The following is a 12,531-nucleotide window of genomic DNA, read 5'->3' as shown; positions in this document are numbered from 1 at the left end:
TTTCAGAAATTTTAACGAATTCATGAGGATATCTGCAGATTCCAAGTAGACACTAAGGGCTTGTTGAGGGATCCTAAGAGTGTATAATTGGTAATTGAGGATTATATCCAAAATATGGTGATTCCTAATAAACTCTAGGGCGTCCTGTAAATTTTAAGCGGGATAATGAGAATTTCTATTAGTATTTTTAATATTTCCGGCGAAAACTTGGGGATTTTGTAAAAGGTTCCTAGAGGAGTTTGCGGTGTGCTAGTGGTAGCCTAATAATAATAAACTTTTAAATTTTCCATCGGAGACTTGAGAGAGATTTGTTCAGCAACATCGCAGCGGAATTCCAAGATGTTAACTCCTAGCAAATTCCTCAACAAGATCCTAAGAACTCTATGCGATCCTACGGATGCTTGGCAAGATGCATCAGAGCTCAAGCGTTTTTTTCTGTAGATTTCTTATAAGAACCTGAAGATTCCTACAAGGTTCTTGAGGATTCATAACAGGATCCTGTAAATTTCAATTTATTTCATAAGGTAGGTGTAAAACATATATCAAGCTCAATTAAAAATTAAATTCTACAAAATTACAAGTCACATTTATGCATCATCTCATGTTTACGTTTGCCCTTTTGATGCAGTCAACCATACATTATAAAGTGCTTTACTTTATCAGAAATATAAATCGATAGAGCAATTCTAAACTTATCGCATTTTTCAAATTTTACGCTCCAAAAGTTAAACTGATTTTAAATGGTCATTTAATTAGAATAAACATTTCATGCCGTTTTGCAATACCCAGCGCTTTTGATTCACAAATACGTCTTTAAAAGAAAACAAAAAAAAATGTTCGTGTTCTTTTATAGTTTTAAGAAAATGTACAGTTCTTCAATAAGAGTCACTTATGCGATTATTGGTTTTACAAGGCCCTCTTATACAAAAAATATACATAAAGCTACTGAAAAAGAATTGAAGACGTTAAGGCGTAATAACGCCACCAGAAAAATGTTTAACCAAATTTAACATTACGGGGCTATAGATTAATAGCATAGTATAACCCTTCGGGAAAATGCTTCGAAGTGAACCTTTTCGAAGTCTCAACGCCTTATAATTCCATAAAAATGATGTATTAACATTGTAATGATGTTTTCAAAACCAATACTTGAAAAATAAAATTTGAAATATGGGTTCCAATTTTGGCATGGTTCCGTTTTTGGCAACTGAAAATTTCAACTTTGTTGCCAAAAACGGAATCCCTCTGTATTGGGTTTTATCTAATTTCGTGGCAGTTGTTTCTGATCATAATATTTGTATTTCTCTTTGTATTTGCATTTGTATTTCTCTTTTTTGTTATTTATTCTTATTTTGTGGCTAATTTTGGTTATTCAGATCATAGTATCACGTTCCGACACACCGTGTTGACCGGTTGTCATTGTGCGCGCTCTCGGTATAAACCAAGTTATTTTCGTGGTTTTTCGCGGTTTTCGCGATCGAAACGTGCACGAATTAGTGGTTGCGGTAGAAGAGAAGAACCAAACAGTGAAGGTTTGACAAAAATCGGTGATTAAACGGCCGAAAACGGCGAAAAATTGTGCGCATCACGTGTTGTGAACGGCAAAACAATTCGCCGTCAGCCGGCTCCTCTGCCGATTTCATGCACCGTTGGGTAGTGTGGTAGTGCGGGGCACGGTGTGCTTGAAACCTTTTTTTTCGAAAAATAAAAAAAAAAAAGTGCTGAAAAGTTTGGGAATTTGGCAGAATTGAGAAAGTGTGTGATTCGTATCAGGAGCGAACTACAGTGCGTCCCGGCAGTGTCTACAGTGCGGCACAAAATTTTGTGAACGCCTGGGCATCGGTATCTACGCCCGAGAAGCCAAAAGGTAGGATCTTTCCTTTTACTTTTTCATCTTACATTTGGGGTAGGTAACGGGTGACCGTTGCCAGTAGAATTGTCTTCTACGTAATACAAGATGGCGGCCGCTAGTAGCGGCGACCCAGGTGGGTCCGTCAAACGTAGATTGCCAGAATTTATGGATCCAACGAACCAATTTGGCGAGCTGACGTTCCTACAGCTGACTGGAAAAAACGGAGTTGCGCTACCGATTAACCCGTATATTACCGGGAAATCGGTTGAGGCATGCGCCGGCGGTTCAATCGAGAGCGCGAAGTCCGAAGCGCAGGGTACGAAATACACTTTGCGAGTTAGAGATCCCGCCCAAGTTGCCAAATTACTCAAGCTGACGAAATTGATTGACGGAACCGAGGTAGAAGTTGTCCCTCACCCAAATCTGAATGTAAGTAGGTGTGTTATTTCTTGCTTCGACCTCATTCAGATGGAGGAAAAGGACATTCTGACGGAGATGATCAGCCAGAAAGTGATTCGTGTGCAACGTATCACCCGAAATGAAGCAGGTAGAAGGGTTAATACACCGGCACTGATTCTCACGTTTTGTAAAACCACGTACCCGGAGTATATCAAAGTCGGTTTGCTGCGCGTTGCTACTCGCCCCTATTTCCCAAACCCGATGCTTTGCTACGGCTGTTTCAGCTACGGACACACTCGTGTTCGTTGCCCTGGACCGCAACGTTGCATGAATTGTTCACAGAATTTCCATGGCGAAGAATGCGGTGAAGCTTCGTTATGCCGAAACTGCAACGGTGACCATCGGCCAACAAATCGACAGTGCCCGGTATACAAAAAAGAAGTAGAGGTTATCAAGGTTAAAGTGAGCGAAAACTTGAGTTTCCCCGAGGCTAGAAAACGTATAGAGCAACAATCAGGTAGCTACGCCCAAGTAGCTGCCCAGCAAAGTGTTTTTGAGAAAAAACTGAAGGAGCTTGAAGCCGCTATGCTGGAGAAGGACAAGGAGATCGCTAAACTCAAGGAAGAAAGCAAGCGAAAAGATGAAAGAATAGAACAGATGATGGTTTTCATCAAGCAGGCTAAGCAGCAATCCCATCCAGAGAGAGTGCACCATGTGAGTGAAACCGTCGCCGTAGATAAGCCCCGCCACAGCCGAGAGCAACGTGTGGCCCACTTAACGGCTGGCCCCATGACGCGGTCAAGGAACAACTCCCCGGCCGTTCAGGAAACGAAACGCGGAAGACCAGCGAAGTTCAACCTCCCCAAATCAGCCACCTCGCCTGACACCAGCCCTCCACCGAAGAAGACTGTACCTAGCACACATGAACTCACCCAGATGGAGTATTCCGGTGAAGAGTCTGAGGCATCGGAGACACCTCCTAACCAGCGTCTTCGATAACCCAACTCTCGAACAACGTTCGGAAAACCACGACGACTCTCGCATGAACACGGACAACGAAACTTTTCGGTTCGGAAGCAGGGAAAGTGTAGTACCTCTTCCGACGCAAGTATGGCAGGCTAAGGAAGTCATCCGGGACGTCTTACCCCAACCCGTCGATGATGAAATCACCTCCGTAGCCGACGGACCCATCTATTATACCACGACATTGCATACTCGAAGAAGCCTCGTTCAATCAGCAACAACATCAAACATCAGCATCGCATCCAACAACCAACTCACCGACGATACTACACAAAGTCTTTCCCCAGTGCCGGCTATTGCCGGTGTTTCTGGAAGCAGTCGTGTAGTAGTTTCGGCAATGGCTGGCACTGTGGGACAAGACGTTCCACAGGTCAGTCCTACAATTTCTCAACCACAAACAGGTACTGCCGCGCCTGTAATCTTTTCAGATGCCAAACCACACCAAACTTCACCAACAGTAGCAAACCGCGTCCATTCAGTTCCAACATCAACCAACCGATTCGTTATCAACAATCAACTCACCGACGATACTACACAAAGTCTTTCCCCAGTGCTGGCTATTGCCGGTAGGTCTGGAAATCGTGTAGTAGTTTCGGCAATGGCTGGCACTGTGGGACAAGACGTCCCACAGGTCAGTTTTCGTCCATTCCTTCCGCAAACAGATGCTGCTGCGGCTGCAATCTTTTCAGATCCCAGCCAAAACACACCAATAGTAACAAATCCCGATCAATCTGCTCCAACATCAACCAACCACCTCACTGTCAGCAACCAATTCGCCGTCGATACTACACAAAGTCTTACCCCAGTGCCGGCTGTTGCCGGTGTTTCTGGATGCAATCGTGTAGTAGTTTCGGCAATGGCTGGCACTGTGGGACAAGACATCCCACAGGTCAGTTTTCATGCATCTCAGCAACAAACAGATACCGCCGCGCCTGATATTCTTCCAGATCATCCCGCATTACCTTTGTCTCCCGGGGAAGGTCCATCCGGAATCCATCAAGTGAAAATTACACAATGCTCTTCCCCAGTGCCGGCTGTTGTCGGTATTGGTGGATCTAGTGTAATGGTTTCGACAACAGCTGGTACTGTGGGGCAAGGCGTCCCACAGGCGAGTCTCATTTCCGAGCAAACATCGGCAGAAGTTACCGTGGCACTCTCTTCTTCCACAGCTAATCCACTCACGCGGAGATCATCAGTATCTTCATCAACCAGCTGTTCAATTGTCGATAGTTCTCCCGCCGAGTGCAGCCCAATGTCAGACCGCTTTAGATGAGCTGTTTGAGCAGCTAGAAGGTCCGGTTCTGTTTTTGGGGGACTTCAATGCGCACCATCTTGCGTGGGGGTCCCACCAATCGAACACGCTTGGTCGGTTCATTGCCGAGACAACATTAGCTAAAAAACTTGTTATCTTAAACGATGGCTCCGCTACTCGTATCGACCCTGCTTCGGGAAAACCTTCAGCAATTGACGTGTCTATTTGTTCCGAAAGTCTGGCACGTAGGTTCACTTGGCGAACCCTACCGGACACACACAACAGCGATCATTTTCCGATAACGGTGTCTATGCCCGGTTGGTGCAAGCAACGAAAAACAAGGCAAAAGTGGCTCTACGACCAAGCTGATTGGTTGATGTACGAACGCATCACCGCGGAAACTATCCGCTCAGATGCTGAGTGGGACGTAGACAGTTTCACCAAGAAGATCATAGCAGCAGCGAAGAAAACAATCCCACGTTCCAGCGGCCGTATTGGACCGAAAGCGGTGCCGTGGTGGTGCCCTGAGGTAAAGGCAACAATTCGTTAGCGAAGAAAGTGTCTTCGATCGCTTCGACGTCTGCAGCAGAACAACCCTGACCAACCCGAAGCATTGGCAAAATTCCAGGAAGCCAAAGCAGCAGCAAAAAAAGCGGTTAGACAAGCGAAGGAACAATCATGGAGTGATTTCGTGGCGAAAATTTCATCCAGCAGTACGACCACCGAATTGTGGCGTTCTGTCAACAAATTGCGTGGCAACCGACAACAGCGGCCAGTTGCTCTCAAGCAGTCGGACGGTTTCACGGATAATCCTGAGGAAGTAGCGGAAGAACTAGCTAAGTATTACAGCGAAAGATCAGCGACTTCAAGCTATCCTCCATCGTTCCAGATGGCGAAATCGACAGCTGAACGACAGTCCACAGATTTTTCGCCCAACACCGGCGATGTATACAACGCCGATATTACCCTAGCCGAACTTCTGTGGGCTCTCGACAAAGGGCGAGGTGCCTCAACAGGTGCTGATTTAATAGGGTACCCCTTGCTTCAACATCTCCCTTTATCCGTGAAGATGATTCTTCTTGATTTGTTCAACAAAATCTGGCAATGTGGCGAATTTCCCGCCAGCTGGCGTAACGCTATCGTTGTCCCTATCCCTAAACCAAACTGCCAAGATTCCGGGCCTGCTGCTTTTCGCCCAATTTCCCTCACTAGCTGCTTGGCGAAGCTACTAGAGCGAATCATCAACCGTCGTCTGATTACCGAGCTTGAGGACAAAAATCGTCTTGACATGCGGCAGCACGCTTTCCGTGCAGGACGAGGCACCGAAACACACTTTGCCGAGCTTGAGAGATCACTACCAACCGTTGATGAACACTGTTTAATCGCGTCTTTGGACCTGTCGAAAGCGTACGATACAACCTGGAGACACAACATACTACGTACATTAAAGTCGTGGCGGATACGTGGACGTATGTTCAACATGTTACAGAGCTTCCTTTCGGAACGAACATTTCAGGTGTCTGTCGGCGGACAGGTGTCCCACGCACATAAGCTAGAAAATGGAGTTCCGCAGGGCTCAGTGCTATCCGTGACGCTTTTTCTCGTCGCGATGCAGCCTGTCTTTCGGGTAATACCGAGTGGAGTCGATATACTTTTGTATGCCGACGACATTCTTCTTGTAGTGCGCAGGGCGAAAACAGTCGGTTTACACCGAAAACTGCAAGCTGCCGTGAAGGCTGTCGACAAATGGGCTAAAAGCTTAGGTTTTGCCTTATCTGCAACAAAATCGCAAATTTTTTATTGCAGCCCGAATGCGCGTCGAGAGCCAACCAACGAGATCACAATCGACCGCGTCCCCGTTCCGAAGACCAACCGTTTGAGAATTCTGGGTGTAACTCTAGACCGAACGTTAACGTTTAAGCCCCATTGCCAAATGGTAAAAAAATCATGTGAATCTCGCCTACGGATACTGCAGATGATCGGTGCCAAACTTCCTCGTGGAAATCGGTCGACCTTACTGCAAGTTGGCTCAGCGTTAATTACTGCGAAGTTGACCTACGGAATAGGACTAGTGAGTCGAGCAGGAGCAGCAAATCTACAGATTCTAGCCCCAGCTTACAACAGAATGGTTCGATATGCATCCGGAGCTTTTGTGACTAGTCCTATAAATTCGGTCATGGCCGAAACGGGCACGCTACCGTTTCAGTTCCTTGCAGTACAGTCCACAGCGCGAACGGCTATCCGTATTTGGTCGAAAAACCAAAACAATAGCAACCTTCCGCTGATTCGGCGAGCTTCGGATCGTCTGGAGGAACTTACGGGAAGCGCGCTTCCAATTGTTCAGCCAATCGTGAGGCAGAGCGATCGTGTATGGCATGCACGAAAACCATCCGTTATTTGGGATGTCAAGAAGAGTATCCGAGCCGGTGACCCACCGGAGAGAGTTCGCCCAGTCGTACAGCAGCTGCTGTCCACTCGCTTACAGCGTTCGACAATCGTCTACACTGACGGTTCCAAACTAGACGACGCGGTAGGGTCGGCTTTTTCTACCACTGGTTTGACAGGAAAATACAGTCTCCCAAAAGAGTGCAGCGTTTTTTCTGCGGAGGCTTATGCCATAAAGATGGCAGCCTCGATCCCAAACATCAGGCATGAGATGGTGATCTTAACAGACTCTGCCAGCTGTCTGCTCGCCCTTGAGGCGGGAAAATCAAAACACCCATGGATCCAAGAAATTGAGAGTATAGCGAGAACTAAAACGATCCGATTCTGCTGGATTCCCGGACATGCCGGGATCAAAGGAAACATCGAAGCCGATCGATTAGCGAATGATGCCAGAAGGCAACTTCCCATCGAAATCCCTATCCCAGGAGAGGATGCATTGCGAATGGTGAAACAGGCTATACGTCAACATTGGGGCAACCAATGGAATGACACAAGAGATGCAAAATTAAGGGAAATCAAAAACGACACGCACAGATGGAGAGACCAAGACAGTGCTGCCGATCAACGTGTACTCACGCGGCTCCGGATCGGCCACACACGTTTAACCCACACTTTTCTAATGAAAAGGGAACCTCCGCCGAATTGTGAATGCTGCGGATCGGTAATAGATGTCCGGCACATAATTCTACATTGTAGAAAGTATGAAGAAGAGCGAGTTAAGTATGGCATTAGTAGAACGAGCTTACAAGATGCTTTAAGTAACGAAGAGGATAACATTTCGCAATTACTAAAATTTCTGCATGAAACCAACTTGTACAAGAAGCTCTGAAAATGTAAAAATGGTTAGAGGTAATTTTCTTTTTCTAAGACATGAATGCACCTTTTTGGTGTAAAATGTCTCAAATAAACAAACAAACAACAACAAACAGATCATAGTATCAAAACAGCCATGAAAATCATATATAACCATTTCATGTTGCATTAAATGAATTGAAACTAATTGCATCTCATACTTAAACTTCTATACGACAAGGAGTTATCATAAATTAAGATTAAATTAACATTGGGGGTAGTGCAAGGCTTGAAACCATATTGAAAACTAGTTTCGATGCTGTGATGTTGCAGATTTTGATAAATTAGAGTAGCGGATTTCAGATCGTACTCCACGATGCCTTGGCAAGTGTTCCGCGACAGTTTTGAAAATTTGTACCAATGCTCTAAATTATATCAAACTGAGGCATACCTAGAATTTTCGTAGTACAAATTTGGAGCACAAAACAAACGAACGCGATTTAAATTTGATCGATTACTAATTCGTTGGTTGCCACAAATTTTCATTTAAAACCACTGTTTTGTTCTCTAGATTTGTGCTCTTGAAAATTTATTTGTGGTTTTGATCCATATTCACCTTCTCGACGTTAAGGTGGATGACGAAACACAGTTTTTATTAGCCTTATATACACAGTATTAATATTTCGATAATCGAACCTTCATGAACCATGAATATTTGTACGGAAATGTTCAGCATTTGTGTTTTAATTAGGAGCTTAAAATTTTTGGTCGGCAGATTTTTTTGGGCCTGCTCCCAATAAAACAAATCTGTATTCTTTCTCGGTTATACGACTCTTTATAGATTTGAATGGTAACTTTAAAATCAAAATTATTGAAAGATTGACCAACATTAATCTCGCTCGACGGTTTTCGTAGGAATTATAGGGCCGATTTATGCGTCTTATAAAATCCTCATAACAAACGGAGTGGTGATAAAGAACAGGTGCTCCGTGTAACAATTTTATTTCAAAAAGTGCTCCGCAATCTATAACGGCTGAAGTCTCCTGACTCAGTGTAATGTCATTTTGGTCGTTTAAACTTGGTCGACAGAGTTTCAATTAACTCTGTCAAAGCGACCGGTTCCGCTTAAATTAAGCTCTCTAGCCCAAACTAACAGGTGTGCCATCCGGCATATCAGGATTGATGCCAGTAAGATCATGATGGGGGGCCTTCCTTAGCCGAGTGGTTAGAGTCCGCGGCTACAAAGAACAATCAAGTTTTCTGGGTTCTACTCCCGGACGGTCCGGTTGCTTAAACTGCTCTAGACCATACCGGAGTGGCCGTCAGTACCTTTACGTTGTTAACGACGGAGAGTCCGAGCTTCCAATCGCTAGTCCCTTTACATCGCTGTGGTCTTCGCCGATTGTCCGGGTTCGTATTTTCTCGTTGATTATTCGTTGCTTGATGTTTTTACAACTGGCATGACACCAACCCCCTAGATTTCCGGATGACCATTCCCCATAAATGTTCGGAGGGCCATAGTGCGAAGTTTAGCTGAGAGTCCTTGTCTTGCACTTGGACGATGATCAGCCGCCTCAGACATGGGGAACAGACGCTGTTGTGAGCCGCTCCAAATATGGAGTACAGACGCTCCAGGTTTGCAGAAGCACTTGACTTGACTTGAAAACAAGTCTGCTGAAATTACGACAATCAGTCCTAGCTGCGAAGCAGGACGAGAAAACCAAGGCACAACTAGGCAAGGTAGAAAGGAAAAAGACACTAAGTCGTGCCAGATTGAAGTGTTTTCTTTCACAGGCAACGCGAATACATCAGATGATATTATTAGATACGCGATGTGAAAATTTACTTTTACTTAACCTTCTTCTTCTTCTTCTTTCTGGCGTTACGTCCCCACTGGGACAAAGCATGCTTCTCAGATTAGTGTTCTTATGAGCACTTCCACAGTTACCAACTGAGAGCTTTCTTTGCCGATTGACCATTTTTGCATGTGTATATCGTGTGGCAGGTACGATGATACTCTATGCCCTGGGAATCGAGAAAATTTCCTTTACGAAAAGATCCTCGACCAGCGGGATTCGAACCCACGACCCTCAGCATGGTCATGCTGAATAGCTGCGCGTTTACCGCTACGGCTATCTGGGCCCTTACCTTTACTTTTACCTTTACTAGCGATTTAAGGAACATTACATTTTGAGGTTTTGTCCGGCTATGCGCCACTGTGCGGTGGGTTCAGTACTTGTTTTAAACATATAAAACTTGCAGCATATGCGTTTTCAAACGAAATATTTAAGAAATCCAATTTTTTTAGTCTTGTGTACCATTAAGTAACAATTTCCCAAAATTTGAGACTGATCAGTTTTAAAACTTTTGGCAGCATCGTAAATGTGGAAAAATCAGCAAAATTAGACTAGTTTAAATTCATCAACTATAGTTTACCTATTGAATTTCAAACAGCTGTATCTCAGCGAAATCATAACCGGTTTGAGCTCAATAGGCTCCATTTGGAAGCCTTCGGTTTGATGATAAGTTTTTAATTTATTCAACGATAAATTGTTACTTGTAACAAAAATGTTTAAAAAAATCTCCAAAATCTTGGTCAATTTTCAAAACTGTTTCCGTTTTATGTGAAGTGATTCGTGAAATTGAGTCTCTCACTATTAAGCAGCAAATGATTAATACTTTCAAAAGTACAATAGTTTTTCTTGCCCATCTTTGCCCCTGGAGGCGTAAATTTCATTTTCATTTTTTTTTATAAAATGCCTATTTCATCATTCATATCTGCATCCTGTTTTAAAACTCGTTTGAAATTCAACTGAAACTACTTGAAAGATGTTGTATTGGTATCTCTAGTTTAGGTTTATGAACAAATTATTGTTTAACAACCAAATTTTATATAATACAAGCCTTTTCATTTGATTGGATAAAAAAAAAAACATTTTAGGGCAAAAATCTAATTTTCAATTTGACGTTTATTTTCAACTTATGGTATCGGATATCGAAGGAAATTAATAGGTTATAATTTCAAGCGATTTGTATTTGAGGGTGATGTGCACCGCTCGTAACTAAATACTGTATTTTATTTTTGAAAGATTTAAGCACATTTAAATAACGTTTCAAGTGAATTTTCAACCCTTCTGATATAGGGTAACATTGATCATCCATATGAAAAACGTTCGGTTCATGATCCCTGAAGCCCAATTTGAAGATCAAACTTTTACAAGCCATTTACTTTTTGCTTCAATTAAAAATTAAAAATACCTTGATCCGCGTATTTCGTCTAAAGGCAGGCAATTTCCTAAGAAAATTGCACGTCCTCTTAATAATTTGTTAATGTTACGATAACTGAACATTCTTATGGAAGTTTTAACAACAGTATTTTTTGCCGTTGCCTTCTTAGTAACCACCATATTTTCCTTGCCTAAATCGTTTGCAGAACTCATGTGAGACGTGAATCTTCGGTAGTGTCATCCATAAAGATAGAAATTATTGTTTTGAAAAGCTGACAAATTTACGCATGAACCAAATGTAATTTTAGCAAAAACCTTAATTTTTATCAGCTCATTAATATAAGAATGAGAAGCACCATTCATGCTTTGAAAATGTTCCATCAATAAATGTTGATTTGAACTTTTTACGAGATAAGTTATTGTTACCCCGCTGATCAATGTTACCCTGGATTACGGTGCTTAAAAACAAGCGCATTAAACTTGCTAATGTCGTTAGCAGAACTTATATGAGACACGATTCTCCGGTAGTATCATCCATAACAATAGAAATCATTGTTTCGAAAACTTGTCAAATATACTTGAGAACTAAACATTTTTTTTGCAAAAGCCTTAATTTTCAATGACCCTTGAATATTACAAAGAGAAAAACCTTTCACGATTTGGAAATGTACCATTAATAAATGATGATTCGAACTTTTTACGAGATGAGTTCTTATCAATGTAACCTCGGACTACGGTAACTTCGTATAAACGATAGATACCAAAAAAAATGGTCTACGCGATTTGTAAACAACCCCTTAATAGACATATGTTACCAGAACCAAAAAGTAGATATGCCGCACCTTTTACTTTCCATGTTATTGCTTATGTTTAAACAGATATGGGTATTTCGAATCTAAATAAAAACTAAAAATCATGTTCCGTTCATTGTATCACTTTGAATCGAGAGCCCAGAAAAATTGATACTGATACTGTTTTGAAATAAGCTAAGATAGGCACTAAGGTGACACAACACAGATGACTTGCCTTGAAAACTTTATATTTTGCAAAAATTTGCAACTTATCTCATACGGTCTGCCAATATAACGATTTTTTTTTTTGTAAAATAAGCAGAAAAAAGATGAAAATCATAAATGAGCACTGTCATAAAAATAGCAATCATATAACCAGTGGGAAGGAAAGAGTTAACATAAGAGCAAAACGCAAACAGTGAACGGTTTCAAGCGTTACAAAGAAATCCTGCATTGATTGAAAAACCGGTTGTTAAAAAGTCCATTAGTCGTGTTATTGTTTCCTCTTTTGAGATTTCTACAAACGGTTGGGATTTTTGCCAATTATCTCTACTGATGGCCCATAAATAAATAAACTGATTAGGAACTACAGATTTATTTGTTTTTTTTTTTTATGTTTATTAATTTGACGATGACACCAATATTGATAACTTAATGTACGAGGTCATCAAACGAATGCTTTGAGAAAGCGTAACATTAGATAGGAATACAGAAACCGTACAAAAAATAACTAGGTCGAAGACTATCAGC

Source organism: Aedes aegypti, chromosome 3 (genome assembly GCF_002204515.2).
Source record: "Aedes aegypti strain LVP_AGWG chromosome 3, AaegL5.0 Primary Assembly, whole genome shotgun sequence".
Lineage (NCBI taxonomy): Eukaryota > Metazoa > Arthropoda > Insecta > Diptera > Culicidae > Aedes > Aedes aegypti.
The sequence above is the reverse complement of the archived record's forward strand: the minus strand, read 5'-3'. Positions refer to the sequence as shown.